General features: G+C 36.7%; 1 protein-coding gene across 2 annotated transcripts in view; it reads left to right on the top strand.

Moving 5' to 3' along the window:
- Positions 1 to 5,655, top strand: part of zgc:172282 (leucine-rich repeat and fibronectin type III domain-containing protein 1-like protein) — a 98,823-nt gene extending 93,168 nt beyond the window's left edge. For both annotated transcript variants that reach the window (XM_056441454.1, XM_056441455.1), the window contains one exon: positions 4,816 to 5,655. The gene's annotated coding sequence lies outside the window, so the exon portion shown is untranslated. The remainder of the gene's footprint in view (positions 1 to 4,815) is intronic.
- The last annotated feature ends 345 nt before the right edge of the window (positions 5,656 to 6,000 follow it).

Below are 6,000 nucleotides of genomic sequence, written 5' to 3' on the forward strand. Positions count from 1 at the left end.
GAGGCGAATGAGGAACATTTTTCGTGCGACGCAATTTGTGTCAATCGCAACCACTCGCGTTTGTACATTGATTTTGAAAGGGATCTACTCCCGCGAAAGATTCTCAACGCTTTTATTGTGAACGCAGCATTAAGGGTGAAGAGCAAAATAAAAGACATGGGCTGCACAAGATAAGCGGCTTTACGAATACGATTTTATATAAAATAAAACAAGGCTATGTTATGTGAAGGCTATATGAGCGAAGGAGAAATAGAAAAAGAAGAGTGGGATATGTGGAGGATCGCTCGAGTGTGTACCGAGCTCCAGCTGTATTGCGCAGCTTCGGTTCCTCAGAGAGAAAACACAGGAGTATGAATAATAGATGACGCATACACACAATGCGTCTATATTTCCGACCGTGTTTATATTCCGTGACTCCTTATCCCCTCTTTTTTAAACAAAATCTCGACTCAGCGGGGAAGACGAAGCCATCGTCTTGACACGCCGACGTGGACTCAGGGAGTCAAAAAGATAAATGTCCGGGGGTGGAAGGATGCCGTGCCATTTTTTTTTAATGATAATTTACAGGGCAAAGTGTTGATAGTTCAGCACGAATGAGTGAGAGCCTGAATTATTCAGTGGATAGATTCATGTGTCAGTCCCACTAGAAAAGGAGTTGACATTTTCTGCCAGTTGCCCATCCAGGGAAAAAAAAGCATCTGAAGGGCTGTGAATGCTAAACTACCATGAAATAAATGCTTTCTGGGCACTTAGATGTGAGTGCCCTTGGGATTTGTCTTTTGCAAACAGATCTTAGTCTTAGTGTTCCAGCGTCGGCTTTTTGAAGGTCAGCAATGCAGCGACGCTTTTTAAAAGCACCGCTGTCAATGCCTCGTCAATCAAAGTCACCGGCACCGTTATCCCATCAGAGAATCAGATATATTTTAGAATTTTAATGTTAAATGTGATGATTTTACTCCCTATTTTGGAATATTACCTCAGTGTAATGCTTTTTTACACTTATCACTTACATGATGACACGGTGCTCAATGAATGTCGGGACTACAGTTGAAAATATGGCCTCTTGGCTAATTTACAGACATGTTGTTATTATTGTGCACTGTGCCTTATCAAATAAAGCAAAGAAAAATATGTGTGGGTGGTTGTCTTTGGCTGGAATCTTATATTTTTGTCCTCACTGCGACACTGAAATTGATATAAACTTCCGGCTCAAGACAGCAGAATAATCATTCGTTGGCACTGAGAACCTGGAAGGCCGTTGAGGGCGTGGCGGTATATTTATAGCCATTTAAAACATTAAGATGGATGACATTTAGAAATGCACAGACTCGTAAAAGTATAATTACATTTTAGGGTGATGACATTTACGGTGAGGGTAAGGTTGGGTTTAGCCTAGGATCAGGGCGAGGATTCGGTGTGTGTGTGTGTGTGTGTAACTACTGGAAAGCGTGGTCCCAATGAATGGGTAAAATAAGTTACTAAAGAGGGAACCAAGTGTGTCTGTGTGTGTGTGTGTGTGTGTGTGTGTGTGTGTGTATAACCACTGGAAAGGGCGGTCCCCACAAATGGGTAAAATATGTTTGGGCCCCACAAAGGAGGAAAACGAGTATGTGTGTATCTGTGTGTCAGTATAGAGAGAGCGAGTACGTATAGCAGCTGTGGCTGCAGAAAGTAAAGCTATAATAGGATATTACTGATGGCTGTGTATATATATATATAAATATATATACAGAAAATTATCCAGCATTTTTTTAATGTCTTCACTGTTTAAAAAAATAATAATTATTATTATTTAAAGAAAATCAGAAATGTCACTCCAAAATTATATATTTGCCTTTTTATTTGTAAAGAAAATAATCATATTGCTATTTATATATATATATATATATAAATAGACAATTATCCAGCAAAACAGAAAGAACCTTTTAACAATTTACATATAAATGGTGGCAGCTGTATTTTGCAAAGTGACCAGTAAAGTATTCCACAGTTGAAGAGGTTCTGACTGCACTATGTTGTGTAGTTTAGAACAGGAGCTTAACAATATGTGTGTCTGATGCATACATAGAAAGTGTAGTACAGTATCTGGTATCACTGCAGTGAATTATGCACATTTACAAACATTTTTATTAGACTAAATGCATTGAGGTGTTAATTAAATAGTATGCACTGTGTTAATGTGTGTTAATCCCTTTCATAACACCACTCGAGTCTTTATGTGATCTCCATGTATTATAATGTCTTACATGTGACACATAATGTAACGACATAACCATAAATCAATGGCCGTGCAGGTTAACACATTTATTGATTACAGAGACTTCGAGTTAGCGCCTTTACATGTATCTCTCGTGAAGAACATAATGTCCTTGTGCAGGAAGGAGAGGAAATGGTAGTCATTGAAAAGGTTTAAGGTTTCAGCCTCAGAGACGCTCGTCCGATGTTAAACCGATGGATTTGTGCCAAAAAACGCTGACGCAGAGTATTTGTATTGGCAGGAAAAATAAGAAGACGGCGAGATTTGAGGCTGTTGAATTTAGAGATTGGAGTTGTTTGTTGATGTGTTTGTGTGTGTAAATTGCACAGCAGCGTTCTATTGGTTTATTGGCAGAAATAAAAGCTTTACCCAAAATAATGGTCTCTGGGGCTGTGTGAAAATATAGACAAGCTTTTATTTTGAAATACCGTGTTGAACAAAGCTTACTCAGGCTATCACATGACGGTCGGGTTGAAACGGGTTCATGGGTAAAAGATTCTAGGTCCATCTTGTGAAGAAGTTACACACATTTAGCATTTTGTCATTATATAAACTTTTTTTTAAAGTGATTAGTCTTTATTTGTGATAAACACCAGGATCTGTTAGCTTGGACCAAAAGATTTAACGCATTGCTAGAAGAAGAAAAAACACATAATGTGTAATATTTATGGTTTTTTTTGCCATATACCAAGCAGTCTGACATTAAGATGGGTTTAAACATCTTTCTTAATAATCATAAGCTGAATTTCATGCCGTTGTTGTTCACATTAATCAAGAGAGTACTTCCATGTCCCTTGTGTCAGAACAATGTCACGCACATGTTGCAGCGCATGAGGACGGTTATCAACATTTATTAACAATTAACACACCAGTCAGTTAAAATGCCTTCGATTTAGTTTTGGGCTGATTTGTTTCGTCCGGTCATTATTATTATTAACATTTAAGCATATTTACTTCCTGCCGACCGCTCCATATCGCATTAGGTTTTCTTCCCCCGAGAGGAATACTCACCATGTGACGGCTAATAATTTTAGCTCGCTCAGATTAAACTGGTAATGAGGCCGGCAGTGGGAGAGCTATTCACGGTTAACGAGGAGGTCGGACGATCGCTTTCCGTGACACGTTTCTCCCCAAAGATCCATCGTCACTTAGCGGAGTGCAGTTATTCAATTGTTCTCACGGAGGGAATCGACGTCGCGTCGCTTTCAGGTTTTTTTTATGGATTCGGGTCTCTATTTTAGAAACCCCACACGGAAAATAATGGTTCTTAAATGGTTCTTTCAAAGGTTTGGTGGTTCTACGAAGAACCATCACTTATTCAAGAACCATTTTTTCGTTTGAGAAACCGTTATCATTTCATTGAATAACTCTTTAAGGAAATGTTTTTTAAAGAACCCTGATTTGTATGGTTCTTTGTGGAACCAGAAATGGTGCCATAAAGAACCATTTTTTGAAGGTTCTTTGAGACACCTTTTTATAGGTTCCTTGAAGAACTATTTAAGGAAATGGTTCTTTAAAGAACCCTGGTTTGAAAGGTTCTTTGTGGAACCAGAAATGGTGCCTTAAAGAACCATTTTTTGAAGGTTCTTTGAGACACCTTTATAGGTTCTTTGAAGAACTCTTTAAGGAAATGGTTCTTTAAAGAACCCTGGTTTGAAAGGTTCTTTGTGGAACCAGAAATGGTGCCTTAAAGAACCATTTTTTTGAAGGTTCTTTGAGACACCTTTCTAGGTTATTTGAAGAACTCTTTAAGGAAATGGTTCTCTAAAGAACTGTGGTTTGAAAGGTTCTTTGTGGAACCAGAAATGGTGCCCTAAAGAACCATTTGTTGAAGGTTTCTTTGAGATACCTTTATAGGTTCTTTGAAGAACTCTTTAAGGAAATGGTTCTCTAAAGAACCCTGGTTTGAAAGGATCTTTGTAGAACCAGAAACGGTGCCTTGAAGAACCATTTTTGTAATGTTCTTTAAGACACTTTTATGGGCTCTTTGAAGAATTATGTAAGGAAATGGTTTGACAGGTTCTTTGCGGAACCAAAAACGGTTCTAGGCATCACTCTGAAGAACCATTTTCGGTTCCAGATGGCACCTTAGTTTTTCTGTTTCATTTGACATTCAGATAGTATCTGTTTTATTATATTATCTTATCAGTATAAGGTTGAACATAGTAACAAAATGTTCTGGGCCTTATTTAAAAGAAGAACAACACAATCACACACACCATCGTGCCCACGACACACACAGCACAGACGTTCTACTTCTAGCTGAACACATCTTTATGCCCAAGGCTGAACATATGGAATATTGCCTCCTGACTCAAAATATTGTGTGTTAATGTTCATTCTTGCATTAAAAGATGAAATAATTGTTACTTTTGTATGTTTGGAATTCTATAACTCAAAGTGTTAGCCATTAGCTATGACTTTGACACGTTTTTGACAGCGCGTATTGTTCTCCACAACAAAACATAATTTCAAAGGTTTCTCACTGTAAACGATGGTTTTAAATGCAAGCTGATTCATCTGTCTCTCTCTCTCTCTCTTGTTCCTTTTTCTTTCAGACCAAGAGATCCGGATGAAAAGTCGAGAAGGAAACAGAAAGAGAATAATAAAATAAAGTAGCGCGGTATCAGTGAGCCAAATCACGCCTATCAGCCTCCATCGGATTCACCGTCATCCCTGAATACGTTTACAGGTCCAAATCGAAATACTTAATTTAAATAAAAAATGCTGTATGACTGTATATGACTGCAACCCATGCATTATAAACATCATGGTTGTAGCCACCAGGGCCCTCTGCATATCCACATTATAACATTCACACATCTCAACAGGCCACATACATTATATATACACATATATATATGTGTATATATACACATATACAGGACTGTCTCAGAAAATTAGAATATTGTGATAAAGTTCTTTATTTTCTGTAATGCAATTAAAAAAACAAAAATGTCATGCATTCTGGATTCATTACAAATCAACTGAAATATTGCAAGCCTTTTATTCTTTTAATATTGCTGATTATGGCTTACAGCTTAAGAAAACTCTAAAATCCTATCTCATAAAATTTTAATATTTCCTCAGACCAAGTAAAAAAAAAGATTTATAACAGCTGAGTGTTTGTCAAGGCTCAGGAAACCCTTGCAGGTGTTTCGAGTTAATTAGACAATTCAAGTGATTTGTTTAATACCCTACTAGTATACTTTTTCATGATATTCTAATATTTAGAGATAGGATATTTGAGTTTTCTTAAGCTGTAAGCCATAATCAGCAATAAATCAGAATAAAAGGCTTGCAATATTTCAGTTGATTTGTAATGAATCCAGAATGCATGACATTTTTGTTTTTTTAATTGCATTACAGAAAATAAAGAACTTCATCACAATATTCTAATTTTCTGAGACAGTCCTGTATATGTGTATATATATATATGTGTATATATATGTGTATACATGTATATATATACATAAATATACATATATATTATGTATATATACACATATATGTATATATATACATATATATATTTATATATGTAAATATATATACACATATATATATATATACACATCAGACACTTGACTTCAAGCTGGTAAATGGGATATGTGGTACACGGGTGTCATATTAAATATGTGCTGTTCATATGTGTGTGTGTGTGTGTGTGTGTGTGTGTGTGTGTGCACGTTCCCCGTCACGATGGTTCCAGAAAGAGACCCTAAAACCGTTTTGACCCATTC

Source organism: Pseudoliparis swirei, chromosome 20 (genome assembly GCF_029220125.1).
Source record: "Pseudoliparis swirei isolate HS2019 ecotype Mariana Trench chromosome 20, NWPU_hadal_v1, whole genome shotgun sequence".
NCBI classification, from domain to species: domain Eukaryota; kingdom Metazoa; phylum Chordata; class Actinopteri; order Perciformes; family Liparidae; genus Pseudoliparis; species Pseudoliparis swirei.